This window comes from Mustela lutreola, chromosome 10 (assembly GCF_030435805.1).
Source record: "Mustela lutreola isolate mMusLut2 chromosome 10, mMusLut2.pri, whole genome shotgun sequence".
Taxonomy (NCBI): domain Eukaryota; kingdom Metazoa; phylum Chordata; class Mammalia; order Carnivora; family Mustelidae; genus Mustela; species Mustela lutreola.
In genome coordinates, this window is record NC_081299.1 from 98,247,177 (window position 1) to 98,260,068 (window position 12,892).

The 12,892-nt window shown below is 38.9% G+C and overlaps 1 protein-coding gene and 2 pseudogenes across 3 annotated transcripts in view; 2 read left to right on the forward strand and 1 right to left on the reverse strand.

The window, feature by feature from the left end:
* The window catches only part of LOC131809192 (bile acid receptor-like), a 61,071-nt gene that overhangs the window by 28,363 nt on the left and 19,816 nt on the right, over positions 1-12,892 (forward strand). For 2 of the 3 annotated variants that reach the window (XM_059135952.1, XM_059135953.1), the window contains exon 1: positions 12,573-12,733. The exons of the other annotated variant lie outside the window; for it this stretch is intronic. The gene's annotated coding sequence lies outside the window, so the exon portion shown is untranslated. Of the gene's footprint in view, positions 1-12,572; positions 12,734-12,892 lie in introns of those variants that run through there. 3 annotated transcript variants of the gene reach the window in all.
* On the forward strand, positions 3,967-4,462 carry LOC131810550 (peptidyl-prolyl cis-trans isomerase A-like; annotated as a pseudogene).
* Positions 4,497-4,886, reverse strand: LOC131810551 (metallothionein-1X-like; annotated as a pseudogene).

The window sequence follows — 12,892 nt, forward strand, 5'->3', positions numbered from 1 at the left end:
TCTATGCTCTTTTCCAGAGTGGCTGCACCAGCTTGCATTCCCATCAACAGTGTGGGAGGGTTCCCCTTTCTCCGCATCCTCGCCAGCATCTGCATTTCCTGACTCATTAATTTTAGCTGTTCTGACTGGCATGAGGTGGTATCTCATTGTGGGTTTGATATATATTTCCCTGATCCCAAGTGATGTGGGGCACTTTTTCATGTGTCTGTTGGCCATCTGGGTGTCTTCTTTGCAGAAATGTCTGTTCATCTCCTCTGCCCATTTTCTTGATTGGCCTTTGTGCATTTTTAAAATCAAAATTTTTTTGTCTCTTGAGTTGTGAAAATTCTTGATAGTCTAGATACTACATATATGACTTGCAAATATTTTCTCCCATTCTGTATATTTTCTTTTCACTTTTTAAAAAATTTATTTTCAGCATAACAGTATTCATTATTTTTGCACCACACCCAGTGCTCCATGCAATCTGTGCCCTCTGTAATACCCACCACCTGGTTCCCCCAACCTCCCACCTCCCGCCGCTTCAAACCCCTCAGATTGTTTTTCAGAGTCCTTAGTCTCTCATGGTTCACCTCCCCTTCCAATTTCCCTCAACTCCCTTCTCCTCTCCATCTCCACTTGTCCTCCATGCTATTTGTTATGCTCCACAAATAAGTGAAGCCATATGATAATTGACTCTCTCTGCTTGACTTATTTCACTTAGCATAATCTCTTCCAGTCCTGTCCATGTTGCTACAAAAGTTGGGTATTCATCCTTTCTGATGGAGGCATAATACTCTATAGTGTGTATGGACCACATCTTCCTTATCCATTCATCCATTGAAGGGCATCTTGGTTCTTTCCACAGTTTGGCGACCATTGCACAGTTTGGCCATTGCTGCTATAAACATTGGGGATACAGATGGCCCTTCTTTTCATTACATCTGTATCTTTGAGGTATATACCCAGTAGTGCAATTTCAGGGTCATAGGGAAGCTCTATTTTTAATTTCTTGAGGAATCTCCACACTGTTCTCCAAAGAGGCTGCACCAACTTGCATTCCCACCAACAGTGTAAGAGGGTTCCCCTTTCTCCACATCCCCTCCAACACATGTTGTTTCCTGTCTTGCCAATTTTAGCCATTCTAACTGGTGTAAGGTGATATATCTCAATGTGGTTTTAATTCTTTTCACTTTTTTGAGACTGTTCTTTGATGCATAGAAGTATTTGATTTTGATAAAGTCCAATTTATCTATATTTTCTTTTGTTATTCAAGGTTTTGATGCCAAATCTGAGAAACCATTCCTGAATCCAGGATCTTGTCAGTTTATACTTGTGTTTTCTTGTAAGAGTTCTATGGTTTTTGCTCTTATATTTTGGTCATTAACTCACTTTGAGTTAATTTTTTATATGATATGAAGCAGGGGTCCAATTTCATACTTTTGATTGTGGACATCCAGTTGTCCCAGCACCCTTTGTTGAAAGGTCTATTCTTTCCCCATTGAATGGTATTAGCATCTTTGTAACAAATCAATTATCCATACATAGGTTAGGGACTGGCTTTTAAATTACTGCAAAACCAAATGGATATTTTTATCTTACTACAAAGATTCTGAAAAATTTGATCCTGTACTAATGGGAGTGTATAAAGATTTTCCTGGTGTTAAACATTCTGGTCTCTTGGTTTAGTTCTTACAATAGGATACGGTAGTGAGGAAGCATTTTATAGTGGAAAGAACATTCTCTGAACACTGCCTAGGGTTTGAATCACATCTCTGCATTCATCCTTCATTGATCTTAGGCAAATAATATCTGCTTCTTTAGGACAATCTCTAGAAGTTTCTCAGTTGAATCTATTATTATGGTGTTTATTATTGGTAAGCTGCCAAACAAACCCTGCAGTCATGTTTCTGAATTTTGTTCTTTTACTGCAATGACAACTCTGTGGGAAAGCATGTCCACTGGATCTTTTCTCCATGATAGTGCAGTGTAGAAGAAAGAAGTTTGGTGTTTACTTTTTCATTGTATATTCTGTTTTCCCTCCACCTTTCACTTAGTGGTGTGGACTCACAAAAGCCAACTGTGTCCATTTCTTTCTAATTCTGTACTCTGTAACATCATGTTGGTAGCTTGCTATCGGCTGTGGTGGGAGTATGTATACCTGGGAAATAATCAGACACTATAAATCAAGTTTGTTTTTTCCAGTGAGCTTGCACTTGAGCTTACCACTGCTCCCACTCCTATCTTATTAATTTTTAATAATTCTTTTTTAAAGATTTTACTTATTTACTTGACAAAGATCACAAGTAGACAGAGAGTCAGGCACAGGGTGGGAAGCAGGCTCCCCACTGAGCAGAGAGCCTGATGTGGGGCACAATCCCAGGACCCTGGAATCATGGCCTGGGTCGAAGGCAGAGACTTTAACCCACTGAGGCACCCAGGTGCCCCGATTTTTCATAATTCTTTAAAATACAGTTTCAGTGAAATCTCACTTTGGAAGTATGTGACTCCTTTCTGCTTTCATAGAAACCAGTGCATAATTTTATTGCCTCTTCAATGACTTTTTTTTTTTTTTTTTTAATTTTTTATTTTTTATAAACATATATTTTTATCCCCAGGGGTACAGGTCTGTGAATCACCAGGTTTACACACTTCACAGCACTCACTAAATCACATACCCTCCCCAATGTCCATAATCCCACCCCCTTCTCCCAAACCCCCTCCCCCCGGCAACCCTCAGTTTGTTTTGTGAGATTAAGAGTCACTTATGGTTTGTCTCCCTCCCAATCCCATCTTGTTTCATTTATTCTTCTTCTACCCACTTAAGCCTCCATGTTGCATCACCACTTCCTCATATCAGGGAGATCATATGATAGTTGTCTTTCTCTGCTTGACTTATTTCGCTAAGCATGATACGCTCTAGTTCCATCCATGTTGTTGCAAATGGCAAGATTTCATTTCTTTTGATGGCTGCATAGTACTCCATTGTGTATATATACCACATCTTCTTGATCCATTCATCTGTTGATGGACATCTAGGTTCTTTCCATAGTTTGGCTATTGTGGACATTGCTGCTATAAACATTCGGGTGCATGTGTCCCTTTGGATCACTACATTTGTATCTTTAGGGTAAATACCCAATAGTGCAATTGCTGGGTCATAGGGCAGTTCTATTTTCAACATTTTGAGGAACGACTTTTTAAGGATCAAATTCAATGTCCGGATTTAACCAAAGAAGGAGAACCAGGGATTTGAAGGGGTTTATTGCAAGGAATTAGCTGACACTGTTGTGGAGGGTGGCTGAATAAGTCCAAAGACCATAGGTAGATAGAAAGTCAGGGAGAAAAGACCACAAGTAGGTTGGAACCCATGGAATGAGCTGTTTGGAGTTGTCTTCATCATTCCTTTGGCTCCCTGCATCGTTAGTCTCTCCCCTCTTCACTACCTGTCATCTTACAAACATAGTCTGCTTCATGTTAAAAGCAACCTTAAATCTGGACCTTAAATCCCAATCTAGAGTCCATTCCACTTTTCTGCTCCTCCATGCAGCTAAACTTCTAGCCGAATGAACAGAGAATGTTTCTATCTGTTGTGTTTTGCTAACTTGCCTCCAATTCACTTTTTTAAAAAGTCAATACCTTTTATTGTAAATGATATATTTTATAGAAACAGGAATGTATCAAACAGGCCAGGGTAATATAAAAAAAAGTTTTAAAATTTCAAGTTTTAGGGGCGCCTGGGTGGCTCAGTGGATTAAGCCGCTGCCTTCGGCTCAGGTCATGATCTCAGTGTCGTGGGATCGAGCCCCGCATCGGGCTCTTTGCTCAGCAGGGAGCCTGCTCCCCCCACCCCGTCTGACTCTCTGCCTACTTGTGATCTCTCTGTCAAATAAATAAATAAAATCTTAAAAAAAAAAAAGAATATCAAGTTTTAAACTTGACACTGTGGCCCTCCACTTGCCCCTTACCCGCCTCCATGGCCTAGCGATGGTCAACCCCACTGTGTTCTTCTGCATTGAGGAAGACTCTGAGCCTTTGGGCTGAATCTCCTTTGAGCTGCTTGCAAGCAAAGTTCCAAAGACAGTTGAGAACTTTTGTTCTCTGAGCACTGGGAAGAAAGGATTTGATTATAAAGTTTCCTGCTTTCATCAGATTAGTGCAGGATTTATGTGTCAGGGAGGTGACTTCACAGCCAAAATGGCCCTGACAACAAGTCTGTCTGTGGGGAGAAATTTCATGATGAAAATGTCATCCTAAAGTGCATGGGTTCTGGCATCTTGTCCATGGCAAATGCAGGACCCAACACAAATGGTTCCCAGTTCCTCATCTGCACTGTCAAAGCTGAGTGCTTGGATGGCAAGTGTGTGGTCTTTGGCAAGGTGAAAGAGGGCATGTGGAAGCCATGGAACACTTTGGGTCCAAGAATGGGAAGACCAACCAGAAGATCACCACTGTTGACTGTGGACCACTCTATTACATTTGACTTCTCTTAACTACCAGACCATTCCTTGTGTAACTCAGGAGAGCACCCCTTCATCCGCATCTGCTGGAAATATCCCATAATCTTTGTGCTCTGACTGCAGTTTTGTGGGTTCCGTATTTTCCTTACTCTCCTCCAAGTCTAGCTGGATTGCAGAGTTAAGTTTATGATTATGAAACAAAAACTAAACAACAACAAAATAAAACTGCAGGTTTGTATGTGTTGCTCTATTTACATCTGGAACAGGCACAGCAGCGGCACTTGTCCCATGCCTCCTTGCAGATGGAGCCCTGGGCACACTTGGCACCACCCATGGGGCAGCAGGAGCAGCAGCTCTTCTTCAGAAGGTGCATTTGCTCTCTTTGCTTTTGCAGGAGCCGGTTCAGGTGCAGGAGCTTATGGGGAGGCAGGATCAGTTAGGGTCCATTTTGAGCAGAGGTAAGGATCGTGACCCTAGCCAAAGGCAGATGCTCAATAAACTGAGCCACCCAGGTGCCCCAAGCTTTTCTGTTCTTAACAAAGAGACACATTCTATGGGCTCCACACACTTGCTTTTCCACCCTGCCTCATACACGAGTCCAGAGTAATGACACCCATCATGCAGCCATCAGGGCAAATTCAGGGGAATCACAGCAGCTCCAATACACAGATAGATGCCAGTTAGGGTCTGGAGCTGCTCATCTCCAGCCTTTTTGTTGTGTGTGTGTGGGGAAGGGAGCAAGGATCTTATTTGGGTTTAACTTAATCTCTTGTTGTTTCTTGATTCTGAAATTAGTTCTTATTAATATAGTCACCACCAACTTTCATACTGCTAAATTCAATAGAAACTTTTCTTTCCTTGTCTATTTAGAGTCCCAGTAGCATTCCACACTGTTGAGCACTTTCTCCATGAGACATGTCTTTTAAATTTCTTTGGTGCCTCTTTCTTAATTTTCTCTTTTTCTTTTATTTTTTAAGAGATTTTATTTATTTACTTGAGAGAGAGAGAGAGAGACAGTGAGAGAGGGAATACAAGCAGGGGGAGTGGGAGAGGAAGAAGCAGGTTTCTAGCTGCACAGGGAACCCGATGCCGGTCTCAATCCCAGGAGCTTGGGATCCTGACTTGAGCTGAAAGCAGATGCTTAATGATTGATCCACCCAGACACCCCTTCTTTTACCTTTTTAGCTATTCACTCTCTTTTAGAAGTTCACTCTTCTCAAACTACTATTAAGTATTGAAGTTCCTCAAGGCTATGTCCTACTACTTTTTTCTTCCTTGGAGATCATATGTATTTTACAGCTTTAAATCAATATCCTGAAAGCTTCCAGATTATATCACCTCCAGCACTGGCTTCTCTAAATTCCAGCTTCATACTGTCTAATTCTCTGCTTGACATTCCAGATGTTTCACGAACATTTTAGTCTCAACATGTCAAAGTTGAACTATTGCTTTTCTAGTAAAAATGTATTCATCTTCTACTCTTATGTACCTTAGTAAACTGTAATATAATCCATCAATCAGAAACCTGGAAGCCAACCATGATTCTTTTTTTTTAAATTTTTAATTTTTTATAAACATATATTTTTATCCCCAGGGGTACAGGTCTGTGAATCACCAGGTTTACACACTTCACAGCACTCACCAAAGCACATACCCTCCCCAATGTCCATAATCCCACCCCCTTCTCCCAACCCCCCTCCCCCCAGCAACCCTCAGTTTTTTTTTTTTTTTTTTTGTGAGATTAAGAGTCACTTATGGTTTGTCTCCCTCCCAATTCCATCTTGTTTCATTGATTCTTCTTCTACCCACTTAATCCCCCATCCAACCATGATTCTCTACTCTCCATCACCCTTAATATGGCAGATACTGTGGGCTGGCTCACCTAACACCCACTGCAATAAACTTCTCCCTGCTTTCCTCTGCTTTAAAGATTGGAAAATGAAATACGCATTTCTTAGCCTCTGTTGCAGCTGAGTGACCAGTGACATCATCTTGATCAAGGAACTCGGGATAGATCTTTTAGGAAGTACTTAACTTTCTAAATAAAGTTTTACTAAAATAAACTCTTTGCAAATCTCCCTCTGTCTTCCTTACTGGAACTCATTTGTGGTACCTGGAGATACAGCATCATTCTTGTGACCATATGGTTCAAAGCCACATGCTAGTGATAAAAAAGCAAGGAATAGAAGTATCTTGAGACATTGATGACATCAATAGAACCACTATTAAACTGTTAGACTTGTTACATTCAGATTTATTATATGGAGGAGAAAAACCCTCCACTTAGCCCTTAAAATCCTTGTAGTAGACAGTCTATTAATTAAATCCAAACACCATTTCTAACTGTAACCACTCTGTCCATCCACAAATCCTACAAGGTCTACAGAAAAATATATCTTGAATCTACTCACCTATCTGCTGGGTCAGATCACTGCCATTATCTAAGTCTAGGCTCCTATCATCTTTCACCTGCTACAGTGTGATAGTCACCTAACTGTTTACCTTACTACTTCTTTTACTTTTCTCCAATGTATTCCTCATATAGCATCCAAAGTTATTTAAAAACAATATTCACTCAGGGAATGAGGAATATAGGGGAATTACCTCAACTTGAGAGTATAAAAATATTACAGTTAGGGGTTCCTGTGTGGTACAGTCAGTTAAGCATCAGACTCTTGGTTTTGGCTCAGGTCATGATCTTGGGGTTATGAGATAGAGCCCTGTATGGGGCTCTGTGCTCAGCACAGAGTCTGCTTGAGACTGTCTCTCCCTCTCCATTTGCTCCTCCCCACCACTCACTCTCTTTCTTTAAAATAAATATATCTTTAAAAAACAATGTTACAATTGGGGCTCCTGGGGGCTCAGTTGGTTGAGGGTTTGCCTTCAGATCAGGTCATGATCCTGGAGACCTGGAATAAAGCCCTGCATCAGACTCCCTGCATAGCAGGGAATCTGCTTCTCCCTCTGTCCCTAATCCAGTTCATGTTCTCTTTCTCTCAAATAAATAGTCTTTTTAAAAAAAATGTTACGATTAACATCACTCTTAATGCTGAAAATCTAAATGCTTTCTCCCTAAGATTGAGAACAGGTAAGGATGTCTGTTTTCACCACTGTTACTGAGCATATACTTGAAGTTCTACCCTTAGAAAAAGCCAAGAAAAGAAACAAAAGGCAGGGATGCCTGGGTGACTCAATCCAGTAAGCGTCTGCCTTCAGCTCAGGTCATGATCCTGGGTTCCTGGGGATGAGTTCTGAGTCAGGCTCCTTGCTCAGTGGGATGTCTGCTTCTCCTTCTTCCTGCTGCTCACCCTGCTTGTGTTCTCTCTCTCTCTATGACAAATAAATAAATAAATCTTTTTTAAAATGAAAGAAAAGGCATACAGAATGGCAAAGAAGAAACAAAACTATTTCTATTTGTAGATAACATGATTATCTACATAGAAAATTCTAAGGCACCCCATATTGGGTGTAGAGCTTAAAAATAAAAAGCTTAAAGAAAAAGGAAAACAAAACAAAGCATATACTTAAAACTATGTGCCTTTTCTGCATAGAATCTTTCAATGATTTCATATTATACCTGGAATAAAATTCAGTCTTCCCTCTAAGGTTTTTATGTTAGCTAACTGGAATTTAAATAAAAACTCAAAAAAAAAAAAAAAAGAAAAAGAAAAATAGGGGAAAATTTTGGTTTATATTTTCTCTCCAGTAATATCTTATGCTAATTTTGTCTTTTTTCCTCACTCACCACACTGGACTTCTTTATACGTTACACAAGCCAGCAGACAACAGTGTGTTGTTCCCACTAAGACACTCATTTCTCTCTGCTCTTCTTATGGCTTTTTCTCATCCTTTAGGTCTTGGCGTGGATGTCATCCACTCAAGAACCTTCCCTAATGACACTAGCAACTTTATAGCAAACTACTTGGTTAGATTTATAATCCTTTAGATTGTTTGTTACTGATAAAGTAACTATGTTAATATTTATTTTAAATGGCATGTATCTATCTATCTGGGCTAGCTGCCTATTAAGTGACTGTAAAAAAAGAATAAACTTTAGGAGACTTCCCCATTTATGCTTATTAAGTGACTTATATAGTTATATAACTTATATAGTTATAAATAGAGTGTGTAGGTGACAGTAGCCTGTATAAAATTAAAAATATGTTCTGCACTCCCTATCTAAAAATATTAACATATATTTGCATATATTCTCAAGTACTTTGGAATAAGTACTATGTTAACATCACAGTAAGTATAGGGTATTATTAAAAACCAGGGAAGTACATGTAAAATTTTAAACAGTAAAGTTCCGAATGAATTATTCTTTGCAAAACTAAATAAGGAAGATTGTTGCCAAGGAATTGTAATATCACATATGATAAAGGTGGGATTGAGGGTGTAAGTGCTATGAATTAATGAAGAGTTTGAATCTTTGAACATTTGAGATACATCATTTGTATATAGAAGCTAATAATTATAGTTATAAGTTAGAGGTTAAAATTGGTAATTATCCAAATAATAAAAGTTATTTATAAAACTCTTAGAAGAAAACACAGACTGTAAACTCATTACATTGGTCTTAGTGATGATTTTTTTTGGCTCTGACACCAAAAACAAAGGCAACAATAGCAAAAATAAATAAGTGGAACTACATCAAACTACATCAAAGCTTCTACACAACAAAGGAAATCATCAAAATTAACAAAATGAAAAGGCAATCTACTGAATGGGGAAAAAAAAATTGGAAATCATATATCTGATAAGGGGTTAATATCCAAAATATGTAGAGTCATAACTCAATAGCAAAAAGCCCAACCAATCTGTTTAAAAAGTGGGCAGAGGAGGTGCACCTGGCTGGCTTAATGTGTCGAGTGTGTGGCTCTTGGTCTCAGAGTTGTGGGTTCAAGGCCCATGTTGGGAGTAGACATTACTTGAAAATAAAGTCTTAAAAAAAAGTGAGCAGAGTGTATGTATAGACGTTTTTTAAAAGAAGATCTAGAAATGGCCAACAGGTACATGAAAAGGTCTCAACATCACTAATTATTAGGGAAATGCATGTCAAAACCATGATGAGATATCATCTCACACCTGTTAGAATGACTATAATAATACCAAAAAAATGAGAAATAACAGGTGTTGCCTAGGATGTGGAGAAAAGGGAATGCTTGTGTACTGTTAGTGGGAATGTAAATTGGTGCAGCCACTGCAGAAGACAGTATGGGGTTTCCTCAAAGAGTTAAAAATGGATCTTTTAAAAGGGGTGCCTGGGTGGCTCAGTTGGTTAAGTGGCTGACTCTTGATTTCACTTCAGGTTGTGATTTCAGGCTCCTGGGATGGAGCCCTGTGTGGGGCTCCCCACTCAGCAGGGAGTCTGCTTGGGGATTCTTTCTTTCTTCCTCTACCTCTGCCCCTCCCCTTGTTCATGTGTGCTCTCTCTCTCTCTCAAATGAATAAATAAATCTTTTTAAAAAACTCCACAGTCGGGGTGCCTGGGTGGCTCAGAGGGTTAAGCCTCTGCTTTCAGTGCAGATCATGATCTCAGGGTCCTGGGATCAAGCCCTGTATCGGGTTCTCTGCTCAGTGAGAGTCTGCTTCCTCCTCTCTCTCTCTCTGCCTGCCTCTCTGCCTACTTGTGATCTCTGTCTATCAAATAAATAAATAAAATCTTTAAAAAAAAAACAACTCCACAATCTTTAAAAAAAATTAAAAATAGAACTACTAGGGGCACTTGGGTGGTTCAGTGGATTAAAGCCCCTCCCTTCAGCTCAGGTCATGATCCCAGGGTCCTGGAATTGAGCCCCACATCAGGCTCTCTGCCTAGCTGGGCGCCTGCTTCCTCCTCTCTCTCTCTGTCTGCCTCTCTGCTTACTTGTGATCTCTGTCTGTCAAATAAATAAGTAAAATCTTAAAAAAAATAAAACTATTATATGATCCAGAAATAACACTTCTAGGTATTTACCTGAAAATAATGAAAACACTAACTCAAGAAGGTGTCTGCCCCACATGTTCATTACAGCATTATTTGCAATAGCTAACATATGGCAACAATGTAAGTGTCCATTGATGGATGAATGGATAAAGAAAATATACTATCTATACTCTATAGACACCAATATAATACATACATATACTATATATATATACAGTTTACATTTACAATAACATGGATGGGCCTCAAGGGCATTATGCCAAATGAAGTAAGTCAGATAAGGGCAAATATTAAAAATGCAAAATACAACAATCAGCCTCATGGATACGGAAAACAGATTGGCGGTTGCTGGGGTTTGGAGGGTGGAGGGTGGGCAAAATGGGTGAAGGGGATCAAAAGGCACAAATTTCCAGCTGTAAAATAAATCAGTCATGGAGATGTAATGTAGAAGATATTGACTATATTTAATAATACTATACTGCATACTTGCTAATTGCTAAGAGAGCAGATCTTAAAAATCCTCATCACAAAAAAAAATGTTTTAACTATGTATGGTAACAGAGGTTTATCAGACTTATTATGTTAGTATTTTCACAATATATACAAATATTGAATAATTTTGTTTTAAATCTGAAACTAATATACTGTTGTATAAAATTATACTCAATTAAAAATAAAAAACAATGATAAAAGAATTTATAAATTATCCGTGATACTTGTATACAATAATGAAAAGGCTAAAGTTCTTTTAAAAATGTTTTTTTAAGAAACAAATGTCCCTGATAAATATTTAGAAGTTAAGCATTGCTTTTAAAACACATCAAGTACTGTCTGTTTGTTTTGCTGTCTTTCATTGTAAGGTTTTTAGTAGAGTGTCACTTCTTTTTTTTTTTTTTTTTTTTTAAAGGGAAGCAGTTCTGTGCTGCTTTTTTTTTTTTTTTTAAGTTTTTTATTTATTTATTTGACAGAGAGAGATCACAGGTAGGCAGAGAGGCAGGCAGAGAGTGAGAGGAAGAAGCAGGCTCCCCGCTGAGCAGAGAGCCCGATGTGGGACTCGATCCCAGGACCCTGAGATCATGACCTGAGCCGAAGGCAGCGGCCTAACCCACTGAGCCACCCAGGCGCCCAGTAGAGTGTCACTTCTTTTAAGACATAATTTGGAGCCTGTTTTTGGAATATTTTAGAATCAAATAAATGAATTATAATGCCGAGACTATTATTCTTTGATTCACTGATTAAAATTTATAGATCCAGGGACTATTATCTTAAAAGAGAAACAAAACTCATGTGACATGACTTGGAGATTTTATTATGAATTCTTCCCAGTAATAGATAAGGACCCTTGAAGAAGTCAGCATCAACTTAGTAGTTGTGAAGTCAGAAACTGAATGTGGACTGAGATCAAGTGCCAAGAAAGGTAGACTATTGTATCCCAGGCCACATGAATGTGACACTAGAACCAGGGAGGACAGAGACTACAGCCTACAGTCCTATAAAATAAACGAGTCAGCAGAGAGGGGACCAGGAGAATGGTAGTGTAGCTGTGGAATATATTTATAACCTTGGTTCTGTAGAAATGCCTTGCAGAGGTGAGACCATGACCCTGGTATCCAACAAGCTTTGTTCATGTAGATGACATTAAAAAATCATGGTGAACTTACCTACATATCTTGTTCAACCGTTTGCATTTGCACTGAGTTTAACCTCTGCCACTAACTAGTGATGAGCCCCTGAAAAAGGAGTAGTATCTATCTGTGTGGCAGTTTTTCTAAGCCAAAAAATGGAGAGGGTTGGATTAGATGACTTGTACGTGTATTATTCACATTTATAATTGTGCTAACACCTTTTTTTGGGTAGGGAATGCAGAGATCAACTTCAAGTTGAATTGTTGTAACACCTGTATTAGTGGAGTCTGAATTAATGAGGGGTTTTCCTTTCCTGTGCATATTGCTTAGTAGTTTCTAGAGACCCAGTGTTTTGTAACCAAAATGGGAGAATGTCAAATTTAATCAAGAAAACAAAATATTTATTAAGTAAACAATAAAGAACTCTGGGAGAGTGTGACCTGAAGGTCCCAAAGACCTCTATCCCTGATGATCTGGTTATTATTTGATTTATGTCAAATAATAACTGCCCTTGTTTTGACCTAAGAGAGGATTGTGTGGGAAGTTTGTCTCTGAGATAGAGCTGAAGCTTTGCTCTGCAGAGTGTCTGGAGCCTAAGTGTATGCAGAGTGCCCCCCCTCTTGGCTCCTTGATAAATAGGGAAAAGGTCCAGTTTGCTCCAGCTGGAAAGTTGAAGTTGTTAAATCCATTTATACTTGTTCTGCGAAGAAAAGGACAATCTCTAGTCATATTGTTTAACTGTGAGTATTTTGTCTTCCCTCAAAACCCCAAATTTTATAGTTTTATGCTGTCTCAATTAAATATGAATGTTAATTTTGTGGGCAATTGAAACTATTGTTAAACTGTAAGCGGTTGAGGGTATTTTTGGAACTCTATTTAGTTTCTACCACATTCATTTA